This window comes from Oncorhynchus masou, chromosome 19, assembly GCF_036934945.1.
Source record: "Oncorhynchus masou masou isolate Uvic2021 chromosome 19, UVic_Omas_1.1, whole genome shotgun sequence".
In the NCBI taxonomy this organism is placed as follows: Eukaryota; Metazoa; Chordata; class Actinopteri; order Salmoniformes; family Salmonidae; genus Oncorhynchus; species Oncorhynchus masou.
The window spans coordinates 5,435,127-5,447,984 of record NC_088230.1 but is presented as its reverse complement, the minus strand read 5'-3'; the positions used below and the strand labels follow the sequence as shown (position 1 = coordinate 5,447,984).

Sequence of the window (12,858 nt, the reverse complement as noted above, 5' to 3'; positions counted from 1 at the left end):
GTAATTTCCTCACCATCTTAAATATACATGCCCCTTTAAAAAAAATAGAACTAAGAACATATATTGCGCTTGGTTCAATCCAGACCTGACTGCCCTTGACCAGCACAAAAATATCCTGTGGCGGACTGCAATAGAAATCGAAAAGTCGCCGCGATATGCAACTGTTCAGGGAAGTCAGGAACCAATACACGCTGTGATTCAGGAAAGCAAGGGCTAGCTTTTTCAAACAGAAATTTGCATCCTGTAGCTCTAACTCCAAAAGTTTTGGGACATTGTAAAGTCCATGGAGAAGAAGAGCACCTCCTCCCAGCTGCCCACTGCACTGAGGCAAGGTAACACAGACACCACCGATAAATCCATGATAATCGAAAATGTTTAGAAGAATTTCTCACTGGCTGGCCATGCTTTCCTGCTGGCTACCCCAACCTCAGCCAACAGCTCCGCACCCCCCGCAGCTACTTGCCCGAGCCTCCCCAGCTTCTCCTTCACCCAAATCCAGATATCTGATGTTCTGAAAGAGCTGCAAAACCTGGACCCGTACAAATCAGCTGGGCTAAACAATCTGGACCCTCTCTTTCTAAAATTATCTGCCGCCATTGTTGCAACCCCATATTACCAGTCTATTCAACCTCTCTTTCGTATCGTCCGGTTTTCGAGCTGGTCATGGGTGCACCTCAGCCACGCTCAAGGTACAAAACGATATCATAACCATCATCGATAAAAGACAGTACTGTGCAGCCGTCTTCATCGACCTGGCCAAGGCTTTCGACTCTGTCAATCACCGTAATCTTATCGGCAGACTCAATAGCCTTGGTTTATCAAATGACTGCCTCGTCTGGTTCACCAACTACTTCACAGATAGAGTTCAGTGTGTCAAATCGGAGGGCCTGTTGTCCGGACCTCTCACTGGTCATCCCCAAAGCCAACACCTCTTTGGCCTCCTTTCCTTCGAGTTCTCTGCTGCCAGTGACTGTAACGAATTGCAAAAATCGCTGAAGCTGGAGACTTACATTTTCCTCACTAACTTTAAACCTATCTGAGCAGCTAACCGAGCAGCTGACCACTCACTGCAGCTGTACATAGTCATCTGTAAATAGCACACCCAATCTACCTACCTCGACCCGCATATTGTTTTTATTTACTTTTCTGCTCTTTTGCACACCAGTTTCACTACTTGCACATCATCATCTGCTCATCTATCACTCCAGTGTTAATCTGCTAAATTGTAACTACATTGCTACTATGGCCTATTCATTGCCTTACCTCCTCATGCCATTTGAACACACTGTATATAGATTTTTTTTCCGATTGTGTTATTGACTGTATGTTTTGTTAATTCCATGTGTAACTCTGTGCTGTTGTTTGTGTTGCACTGCTTTGCTTTATCTTGGCCAGGTCGCAGTTGTAAATGAGATCTTGTTCGCAACCGGCTTAACTGGTTAAATAAAAGTGAAATAAAAACATTTTTAAAATACACAAATTTGCTACTCCTAATTGAACATTTTTTTAAAGTATATATTGATAGATTAGATGGTAAAGTTGTATTGGTTGATTGCCAATTTTGTTCTTAATTCAAAATAAAATTGGACTATATCACTCAATGTCTGATATATAGTGTATGTGTTGATCATTCTGCCTGTGTGTGTGTGGGCTCCTTGTCAAATTGGCCTGTGTTGATTTCTTTATTTTTTATTAAACATTTATTTAACTAACCAAGTCAATTAATTTCTGGGAAGGGGGTTCCGCTAGCGGAACACCTGGCCTACAGCCAGTGAAATTGCAGGGCGCCAAATTCAAACAAGAGAAATCTCATAATTAAAATTCCTCAAAACATACAAATATTATACAACATTTTAATGATAAACGTCTTGTTAATCTAACCACAGTGTCTGATTTCAAAAAGGCTTTACGGCGAAAGCACACCAATGCGACAGCACCTAGTCACAATAACCATACAGACATTTTCCAGCCAAGGAGAGGTGTCACAAAAGTCAGAAATAGCGTTAAAATTAATCACTAACCTTTGATGATCTTCATCTGGTGGCACTCCCAGGACTCCATGTTACACGATACATGTTTGTTTTGTTCGATAAAGTTGATCTTTATGTCCAAATACCTCCTTTATATTTGCGTGTTTAGTCCAGTAATCCAAATGCACAAGGCGTGGGCACAAAGTCAAGATGAAAAGTCAAAAAAGTTCCATTAAAGTTCGTAGAAACATGTCAAACGAAGTTTCTAATCCATCCTTAGGGTATTTTTATCATAAATATTCAACAATGTTTTAACCGGACAATACTGTTTTCATTAGAAAGGGAATGAACGTCGCGCGTACAGCCACTCGGGATAAACAACTCATGGCTTTCAGCTGAGCCACTTGCTTTGAGTGGTCTTATTCTCTTCCCTTTCACAATTGAAGCCTGAAACATCTTCTATAGACTGTCGACATCTACTGGAAGCATTAGGAAGTGCAATCTGACCCCACAGACAATAGGCATTCACTTGAAAACTACAAACCTCAGAATTCTCACTTCCTGGTTGGATTCTTCTCAGATTTTCACCTGCCATATGAGTTCTGTTATACTCAAAGATATTATTTATAACAGTTCTGGAAACTTTAGTGTATTCTATCCAAATCTACTAATTATATTCATATTCTAGCTTCTGGGCCTGAGTAACAGGCAGTTTACTCTGGGCATGCTTTTCATCCAAACTTCCCAATGCTGCCCCCTATCCCAAAGTTATTTTTAAGAACAAATTCTTATTTACAATGCAATCATACCCCGGCTAAACCCTACCCTAACCCGGATGATGCTGGGCCAATTGTGCACCGCCCTATGGGACTCCCAATCACGGCCGGTTGTGATACAGCCCGGGATCGAACCAGGGTCTGTAGCGATGCCTCTATCACTGAGATGCAGTGCCTTAGACCGATGCGCCACTCAGGAGCATATCTTTGTGTGTGCGCTCCCAGTCAACTTGGCCTGTGTTGATCAATCTGTGTGTGTGCGTGTGCTGAGGTCTTTGTATACAGTACGTGCACTGGCATATATCTCCATCCTCGCTCCTCTGTCGTCCGTAGCTGATAGAAGACATTTATTCATGTACCCAGGATAGGTCAGTTGTAGATGGAACTCCCTGACAGTACAGAGACAGGATGGAGACAAGGTCATGACTAAGTGACATCATACACTCACTCTCTCTCTGTGGATGACACTAACCAATCAGTGATGAGAGTTAAGCTACAACTACAGTACATAGCCCTGTTAGAAGAGACAAACAGATAATCTCACATCCAATAGTGGAAATGCAAAAACTTTACAGAGCTGCTCATTTCCCCCTTATTGAGTTGCTACAATGAGTATATTTTTCAGTTTCTTCTTCTTTACACTCTTTCATTGTCATTAAGTATTAAGATCTTGGCAGTTACTAAGTAACTTAATGTTGATTGTCCATCACCCACCCTTTGCGGTGGTTGTACATGCAGTTGAGGCGGTCCCACTCTGCTTTGAGCTGGGTGAGGGTGTCTCTGAACTGTGCCACCTTGCTCTGCGATGCTTCCAGGATGGCGCTCATGGATCAACGTCACCTGCTCCCCGACTCCAGACTCTCCTTTATACTCTGGGAGAGAGAGAGGAGGCAGGGAGAGAGGAGAGAGAGGTGAAGGAGAGAGAGGTAGGAGTGGAGAGAGGAAAGTAATTGAATGAGTGAGAGGTCTCCATTCAGACCCACAAGATAACACAGTTATTCCCTTCCCCTTCCTATATCTCCCCTCACCTCTCTCTCACCCTCCACCCCCTGCCTGGAGAAGTCGTCGTAGAGACCACTGCTGAGCTCGATAGAGTTGAGCAGCAGTTCGTTGTCGGCCATGGCCAGCAGAACCTTGTTGATATCCATCAGATAGTCTGAGGGACTGAGAGAGTATGCCCTCTCCTCTGGCTCCATCTGCTGGCAAGAGACAGTATTATGTTAGAAACAGTGAATGCATGTGTATGGGTGTGTGTGTGAATCTATTACATTTTACCATTACATTTAGCAGACACTCTAAGAGTGACTTACAACCAGTACATTCAAATAAGGTAGGTAACACAACCATATCAATCTGTGTGGGAACTGGGAAGCATCACATGTCAAACGTTTTGATATCAAATAGCAAGTTCACACATTTTTATGTATACATATTTTCACTCTTTCTGGGATTATAGTTGAACCACCCCCAAAAAATTTTATGTTTTGTTTCATTACAGAGACAATTGGTAGAAAATATTTGCTGAGTTATCACTTTCCATCGACTACAATGCATTATGAAAATGTGTCCAAAGCATGTTAGAAAAGACTCCAAAACACTCTAATCCAAATCATATTCTGAATGATGTTTCTGCACTGTACCATGAATCCACATTTGCATATTTTTGTTATTGTAAACAGCATCTTTCAAACATGGATTAATGGCTCAGTCAAAACAAATACAACATTAAGTGCAGAGACATCATTCAGAATAGGAGTCTGATGTAATATGAGATGGGGTGGAGTGTTTTATAGAGTGTATTTGCATTACAGTCAATCGCAAGTGATGACTCCGCAAAATGTGACAACCAAAATCAAATATTTTTAAAAAGGATGAAAGCACAGAACGAGTGAAAATCAGGCCACATGTAACAATGGGTGAACTTCCCCTTTAAAGTAACTATCATATGTCACAACAAAACAAGGTAATTTAAATAAAGACTGATTAAAATAATTCACAGCTGTTACAGTTTAGCCTTAGTTACCAAGCCTGCTAGCTAGTAAAAACAGTAAGCCTGAGTGTAATAATAATGAAAGAATGTCTCTGACTTCTCCAGTCAGGTCCTGTCTTTGTCTCTGTGAAGATGTATAAAGTAGAAGGGTCCATGGAGATCTCCACCTGTCGCACTCTCAGCACCCTCATCTCCCGTAGAGATGAGAGAGGGATTTAGACACACACAAACAGATTACCAGGATAATATAGCCAAGGCCAACAGTCCTCCAGATCTTAAACAGAGCTCTACTGTGCTATGAGATGGGAATAAATTTACATCTGAAATGCAGCAAAGCACTCCAATGTATTCATATTAAAAAGCTTGCTAATGTTACTCTTCCTCTCTCAATCTGTACAATGTACTCTTGTCAATGCGATAATTGTATTTGTACTGTGTTAGGCTATACAGCGCCTTCAAAACGTATTCACACCCCAAGACTTGTTCAACATTTTGTTGTATTTAAAATGGATTAAATCATAATGTCAAAGTGAAATTATAGTTTTAGAAAGTTTAGCAAATGAATTAAAAATCAAAAGCTGAAATGCCTTGAGTCAATAGGTATTCAGCACCTTTTCCATGTAAAGACTAAATAAGTTCAGCAGTAAAAATGTAACAAGTCACATAAGTTGTGTGGAATCACTCTGTGTGCAATAATAGTGTTTAACATGATTTTTGAATGACTACCTCATCTCTGTAACCCACACATACAATTATCTGTAAGGTCACACTGAAACAGTGATGTGAGAGTAGTTGTACCGTGGCAGCTTTGATGCACTGGGAGACCATGTGGAAGTTGCGGTTGAGTTTGGCCAGTTTGGGTTCCACTACATCTCTGCAGGCAGGACCTCTACTGGTCATCAGGGTGGCCTGGTCTGTCACACTGTCCACACTCAGACTGATGTCATCCAGCTCCTCTAGCAGGGTCTACACATAACACATCAATCAAACAATTAATACATTAACAGGTTCGTCAATAGCTATTACTCAAATTATTATTTTACCACACAGGCTAATATTCTCAAACTCTGCTAATAGAGTAAAACTAATAATTAATTTAATAGTAATAAACCAATATTGAACAAATTTCATACGGTGAATTGTGGGCCTTCAGTTCCACTCTGGAATTTGTCACTCCCCATGCTTTAATTTTTTTTAACCAGGAAAATGCCCATTGAGACCCAGAGTCTGTTTTTCAAGGAAGACCCTGCCAAGAAGGTGGCAACAATCAATACATTACATCATTAAAACAAACAACAAATACAACATGATCCAGCCTTAAGAAAACATTTACACTCCTGTAACAGTCTCCCATCAATATTTTTAAATGAATTCAGTGGCACTAACATATCTTGATGAAGCATGGATTGTAAACCATTCCATGCGTCTGGTGCACAAGACGAGAAGGCAGCCTTGCCTAGTACTGTGAATGTCCTGGGGACTTTAAATAGAAACCATCTAGCAGACCAGGTATGGTAACTGCTGGTGTTGAAGGAGACCAGACTACATAGGAAAAGAGGGAGTTTACACAAAAGGGCTTTGTAGATGAACACATACAAATGTATTTTTCTGCGCATATAAAGTGAGGCCCAATCTACCATTTGGTACATTGTGCAATGGTGGGTGAGTGATTTGGCCTTTGTAATAAAGCGCAAGGATGCATGATAAACAGAGTCCAGTCTCTGTAAGATGGAAGAGGTTACATGCATATACAGCAAGTCACCATAATCAATTATAGAGAGTAAAGTGGCCAGAACAAGCTTCTTTCTAGCCATAAGCGGGAAGCAAGCCTTATTACAAAGATAAAAACCCAATTTCAATGTAAGCTTTGTCACAAGATTATCCAAATGAACTTTAAAGGACAACTTGTCATCCATCCAAATACCTAGGTATTTGTAAGATGACACTTTTTCAATGGATAAGCCACCAGATGTGACAATGCTAACGTTCTCTGGCAGTGTTCTAGCTCTGGTAAAGGTCATGAATTTAGTTTTTTGTATATTCAAGACAAGTTTGAGACCATAAAGGGAGGCCTGCAGTGACTGAGAAGCAGTCTGGAGCTCTCCAACAGCCTGAACCAGAGAAGAAGCACATGAATATATGACTGTATCATCTGCATATAGATGTAACTTTGCATCCCATTTCCCAAAACATTAATACAAATTGAGAACACGGGAGCTCAAATGGAGCCAAATCGAAATCCACAAACAGAAGAGAGAATACAGTAGACAGCACGCGTCAAACATTTGATTTATGACCCTATGTATGGATGACGTGAGCATGCCCAAATATGGGCATCCGGTCAGGACATTCTGGCGGGAAGTTATCACGTGCTCTAGGGCGTGCCCAAATATGGGCATCTTGTCAGGACATCCTGGCAGGAAGTTATCACGTAGTTATGCCCATATAAGTGCATCCTGTTCCTGTTGTCACATGTTAGAGTGTGTGTTAATTTATGCATATATTGCATCTATTCCTTTGAAGTTGTCATGATGATTGATGTGTAGGGACCTCGTTGAACTGAGGGGGATGTGTTTGAACATTTCAAAGAGGATGGCCCCACACCCCCTATATTATTGCCCTTAGGGCTGTTGTCTATGAAGCTGGAATGTCCTGGGGGTAAATAAGACCCAGAACAACACAATCGACCACGATAAATCACTAAAGAAATTAAACATGGATTTTGTGATCAGTGGCAAAGCAGTGATGACTAACAATGGAAGCAGGACCCCGGTTGAAACAAGGTCAGAGTATAAAGCAACAATATACGATGCGCCAAAAAAGTGGTTTCTAAATGTGCATAGAACCCAAATACCGCTTGCAACGGCGCTAAAAGATCAAGTGATGATGTCTAATGGACAGCAATGAGGATATCAGTTTGATTACCAGGCCTGTAGAGTGTAACTCTATACCGTAGCCGAAGGAGAAGAAAATACAGACCAGACTTTAGGAGTGGACTACGGGCTTGAAGACTGGCAGGTTTTTTCGCAAAGTGGTGTGTCCCGAACTGAGGGTTATCACAAAGGGGTATAGCCTGTTCACGGGCTACGAGACCCATTGGGAAGGTACCCCTGACTCCTCAGGAAGAGTATTTCACAGGATGAAAATACAAAGAAATAATGGACTTCCATGTGGGTGCGTGGAGTTCTAACAACAACAACGAGGAAGTCCGCAACCAAAACATTTGTGATGGTGGCGTGACTGGGAATTTAAGGTTGCGCATGCTTATTCCTTTTTAAAGTTGGAATCTAATGGAATTGAAAATGTTAGAGTTGTTGGACTCTCTTTTTGTACGGAGACAAAAGCGGCAGAGCATTGTTCGGCTAAGGAAGTGCATAATGTATACAAATCCTGAGGATTATGATTCAAAGGAACCCCAAGAAGGGACATCCTCAGAGGGGTCAGCCCTGAAGAAAACTAAGTACGCGGCTGCGTTAACCACGCCCTGATACCAAAGGACTAATCCAACGACTAGAGGGAGAGGAAGGGAGGCGAGAGGGAGAGAGAGAATAAAGATGACAGGGTGAGAACGAGGAGAGAGAAAGTCAGTGAATGAGAGAGGTAAGACGGAACAGGAGCCCAAACAGTAAATGCAGCAGTAAGAGAGAGAATGGAGAAAGAGAAATAAAGACAGAGAATAAAAATAATGTGTTAGTGTTTATGTAGGTCAGCGTCACTCTTACAGTACCTGAGGTAGGCAGTCAAAATAAAATGCTAGTCTGCTCATAGACGACAGACGGGGAAAATAAAAAAGAATAAGGTGAAAGAAAATAGGCAAAGGACAGAGGGAGGAGTGAAGGGGAAAACGAGATAAAGAGAGGGTGAGTCAGAGAGACGGGAAGGAATGAGGATGTAAGGATTACAGGAGAGAGCATGTGATAAAGCAGAAGAGAGAGGAGATGAAATAGGAATGAAAGAAAAATGGATCGGTTTAAAAAGAGATATCCACATCCAAATCCTCATTGACAGCCTCAGTGCTCTCAGGTAGGTTCTCTGTAGCCGGAACCTTCTCCTCCAGAGTGTTGAGCCAGCCCTGCTCCAGGTCCAAGTACTGCAGAAGCTCCATCCAACATGACCACACCTCCTATAGAGGAGACCTGGACTGTCCCTTGTACTGAGAAAGACTTACAAACACATTTCAAACAAAATCACGACTACAACAATTCACAATCACAAAAAACACCGTCAGAGACCATACGAGACACTGTCAAACACAAACGCCTACAATCACATTACCTTATGATTTTAACACTCATCAGCAGTTTGGACTAGTCTTGTCAAACTCTTTACGTCCAGCGTGTGACACTTGCTCTTGAAGCGGTCACAGAGTTTATGGTAGTTCTCCAGGACTCCACCCCAGCTCCTCTGTCAGGTCCTGTCCTCCGCCACCAGAGGGCGTCTTATTCTTGGCCAGCAACATGTTAATGCTGTCTTTCAATATCTTCACTCTCACTTCCTTCTGTAACACATCCTCTTTGGTGGGTAGGTGAGAGAGAGGGAAAGAGATGATCAAAGGGGGAAAGAAAGAGACATGCCAGATTATCAGGATAGTATTTTCAGGACGAGTAGCTGCTGCTTCAACGACAGCTAATGCGGATCCTAATAAAATAATAAATAATAAAAACATAGGAGGGGACATAAATGGCAACATAGGGTTGAAGTGGAATCGTCTAGGTTAGTTGTTAGAACTGTCTTTCTAGGAGTAAGGGGTTCCTCGTTGTACCAGTTTTTCAGTTCTGTCTCTTGTTCCCCACCGTTATCTCTTCCAGTGCGCCCTCCAGCTCCCCAGGACTCTTGTACTCAAAGTCTCTCTCACGAGAAACCCCTCGCCCACCTGGGCCATCCACTCCTGCATCTCTGCCAAGTCTTTCTTCAGGTTCACCTGCCTCTCCTGGCTCTCACTCACACACCCCTGGTGGCTCAGCAGCTATGCACAACACAGAGATAACATGGACCACTGTCAGATTACAGTGTAATAGTACACTCCAGAGTGTTTTAACCTATCAAATGCTGCAAGGTTTCAAAAAAGACACTGACACAGATTAAAAAGGGATACACAGGAAAAGGAGCAGGCTTTATTGTTTGTTTCTAGAGATTTTGTCACACTTTAATTCACAATCCAGTGTTGCTTGAACCAAAGGGGATCTATTAGATTGACAAAATAGCAGAGTGACGACTCTAATAATGAACATACATTTCCTCAATGGTTGAAGGCAGGCTAGATCAGGTGGGTCCATTCTAGCCAATGAGAGGGCAGATAAGTGTGTGAGCAACAGGCAAAACTGTTGTTTTTCTCAAAGTTGCCGGAATGCCACGTGCATCCACTTGTATCAGTACATTTGTAAGTCGCTCTGGATAAGAGCGTCTGCTAAATGACTTAAATGTAAATGTAAATGTAATTTGTGACAGCCTAAAAATTACAAAACTTCTATTTGATCAAATAAATCTCACTTTCCCTCTGCATGAACTGTACTCTTCTTCCTCACCTGTTTGCTCAGCGTCTCCCACCTCCACTGGCACTCATCCAGCTTAGCCTGCCCCCAGTGGGCTAGCTTTGGTACTGCAGCCCCATGCACCACCGATACATTTTCTCCGATCCGCTTCACTGAACCCTCCACTAACTCCATCTTACTCACATACTTCTAAGAGGGAGAGGGGGGGGGGAGAGTCGGGCATGGGTTATAACATTACAGAACTGTAGGTGTTAAATAAAGTTTTGTCTGTTTTTGAATGGCGTGACCACTGACCTTCCACGTGTTGAGCTCTTCCTGTAGTCTATCTGAGACTCCTTGGTCCATGGCATCCAGTGACAGTTCCAGTATGCCATCCAGCCAGCGCTCCACCTCCACCATACGCACCTGAAAACAGCAGGCAAACAAGGCATAAACAACAACATTATCAACATCATTATCATCATCGTTATTGAAAACAATTTAAAGAGTGTAATTGATGTTAAAGCAGACTACATGCAGGATATTCCATAGTACGGTTTTCTACCTGATTGTCCTTTAGGATGCACTGCACCTTGCCCAGCTCCTTGCATGCCATGGAGGACAGCTGACTCAATCTTTGTGGTTCTGCCGGGTCCGAGGCCTGCTGTTTCTGCTCTATCTCTATGCACAGAGCCTGAGGGGAAAGAGAGAGAAAACTACACTGCATTCAGAAAGTATGGGGCCGCAAATCGGGCAGATCGGGCAGCCTTCTGAGAATACGTAGGCAACCGAGTAAACTCCTACTGCCATCCGTTCTTCTTGCTAACATGCAATCACTGGAAAATAAAGTTGATGATTTTCGTTTAAGATTATCCTACCAACGGGACATCAAAACCGGCAGAACAGAGACGCTACCTCTGGTAAGACGAGGGGTGGGGGTGTGTCTATTTGTCAATAACAGCTAGTGCACAATGTTAAAGAAGTCTCGAGGTATTCCTCACCTGAGGTAGAGTACCTTACGATAAGCTGTAGACCGCATCTCTGCCAAGAGAGTTCTCATCTATATTATTCGTAGCCATCTATTTACCACCACAAAATGAAGCTGACACTAAGACCGCTCTCAACCAACTCTATATGGCCATAAGCCATGAAGAAAATGCTCAACCAGAAGCGGCGCTCCTAGTGGCTGGGGACGTTAATGCAGGCAAACTTGAATCATTTTTACCAAATTTTTACCAGCATGTCGCAGGTGCAACCAGAGAAAAAAAATCCTGGACCACCTTTATTCCACACACAGAGAAGCATACAAAGCTCCCCCCCGCCCTCCATTTGGCAAATCTGACCATAATTCTATCCTCCCAATTCCTGCTTACAGGCAAAAACTAAAGCAGGAAGTACCAGTGCCTCGCTCAATACAGAAGTGGTCAGATGATGTGGATGTTCCACTACAGGACTGTTTTGCTAGCACAGACTGGAATATGTTCCGGGATTCATCCAATGGCATTGAGGAGTATACCACCTCAGTCATCAGCTTCATCAATAAGTGCATCGATGACGTCGTCCCCACAGTGAATGCACGTACATATCCCAACCAGAAGCCATGGATTACAGGCAACATCCGCACCGAACTAAAGGCTAGAGCTGCCGCTTTCAAGGAGCGGGAGACATACCGGACGCTTACAAGAAATCCCCCTATGCCCTCAGACAAACCATCAAACAAGCAAAGCATCAAAACAGGACTAAGATTGATTCCTACTACACCGGCTGTGATGCTCGTCGGATATGGCATGGCTTGAAAAGTATTACGGATTACAAAGGGAAATCCAGAGACGAGCAGCCCAGTGATTGCGAGCCTGCCAGACAAGCTAAATGCCTTTTATGCTCGCTTCGAGGAAGGCAAACCTGAAGCATGGACGAGAGCACAAGCTGTTCTGGACGACCGTGGGATAACGCTCTCGGTAACCGATGTGAACAAAACCTTTAAACAGGTCAACATTGTCAAAGCTGCTGGGCCAGACAGATTACCAGAATGTGTAATCATGCACGGACCAACTGGCAAGTGTCTTCACTGACATTTTCAACCTCTCGCTGACTGAGTCTGTGATACCTACATATTTCAAGCAGACCACCATAGTAACTGTGCCAAAGGAAATGAGGGTAACCTGCCTAAATGATTACCGTCCCGTGGCACTCACGTCACTAGCCATGAAGTGCTTTGAAAGGCTGGTCATGGTTCACATCAACAGCATCCTCTCGGACACACTCCAATTCGCATACCGCCCCAACAGATCACGCAATCTCAATCACACTCCACACTGCCCATTCTCACGTGGACAAAAGGAACACCTACAGTTGAAGTCGGAAGTTTACATACACCTTAGCCAAATACATTTAAACTCAATTTTTCACAATTCTTGACATGAAATCTAAGTAAAAATCCCCTGTCTTAGGTCAGTTAGGATCACCACTTTATTTTAAGAATGTGAAATGTCATAATAATAGTAGAGAGAATACGGTGAAATTGCAGAGCGTGAAATTCAAAATACAAAAGTAGTAATATTAAACATTCATGAAAATACAAGTGTTAAACACCATTCTTTAGCTTAGAATCTTGGTAATTGAACCGCTTTGTCCGATTGGCGAAAGCATAG

At 42.7% G+C, this 12,858-nt stretch overlaps 1 pseudogene; it reads right to left on the bottom strand.

Moving 5' to 3' along the window:
• The window catches only part of LOC135505509 (utrophin-like), a 224,123-nt pseudogene extending 211,685 nt beyond the window's left edge, over nt 1-12,438 (bottom strand).
• Between the last annotated feature and the right edge of the window lie 420 nt (nt 12,439-12,858).